Source organism: Morone saxatilis, unplaced genomic scaffold (genome assembly GCF_004916995.1).
Source record: "Morone saxatilis isolate NCDOM2014 unplaced genomic scaffold, NCSU_SB_2.0 Contig18, whole genome shotgun sequence".
Lineage (NCBI taxonomy): Eukaryota > Metazoa > Chordata > Actinopteri > Moronidae > Morone > Morone saxatilis.
In genome coordinates this window covers 28,552,794-28,553,267 of record NW_023339740.1, presented here as the reverse complement: position 1 = coordinate 28,553,267, position 474 = coordinate 28,552,794, and positions in this window count along the sequence as shown.

Below are 474 nucleotides of genomic sequence, written 5' to 3'. Positions count from 1 at the left end.
ACACACACAGCTCTGCTGACATCATGAGTTCTCCTCATAATTACTTCCATCTGAGTCTCGTATGGCGGGGGTCTTCATTTTAAGGGTTAGCTGGTGGCTCAGCCTGCCCGGGGCCCCTGACCATTATATGTGTGTGTTCTCAAATACTTGGCATAGTAACGCTGTGTGTTTGAAGGTAATCCCCTCTGCCTCTCCCTGTAAGAGCAGCCCGTATGAGCAGGAGGAGGGGAGGGAAGGCCCCATTGTGACTGCACAAGGGCTTCAAACAAGGGCGGCCATTTTACTGTGATTCCTCTCAGCACCGAGGTGGGCTGATGAAGACTGTTTTTAAATGCTCTCTCTTTATTCATTTCCATTCTGTCTTCAAAAGAAAAGCTTTATTATTACTCATATAAGAGACGATCATATTTCTGTGTTTATTTTCCTCCTTAGCACAAATATATGGATATATCCTTTAATCAAATCAGCATTTTT